The following is a 256-nucleotide window of genomic DNA, read 5'->3' on the forward strand; positions in this document are numbered from 1 at the left end:
CCCATATGATGATGTCATCAATGTACTGCAGGTGTTCTGGAGCTTCACCCTTTTCCAGTGCAGTCTGGATTAGTCCGTGGCAAATGGTGGGGCTGTGCTTCCACCCCTGGGGCAGTCGATTCCAAGTGTACTGAATGCCTCTCCAAGTGAAAGCAAATTGTGGCTGGCAGTCTGCTGCCAGAGGGACTGAGAAAAATACATTAGCAATGTCAGTTGTGGCATACCACTTGGCTGCCTTTGACTCTAGTTCATATTG

Source organism: Haliaeetus leucocephalus, unplaced genomic scaffold (assembly GCF_000737465.1).
Source record: "Haliaeetus leucocephalus isolate CR32 unplaced genomic scaffold, Haliaeetus_leucocephalus-4.0 Scaffold138, whole genome shotgun sequence".
NCBI classification, from domain to species: Eukaryota; Metazoa; Chordata; class Aves; order Accipitriformes; family Accipitridae; genus Haliaeetus; species Haliaeetus leucocephalus.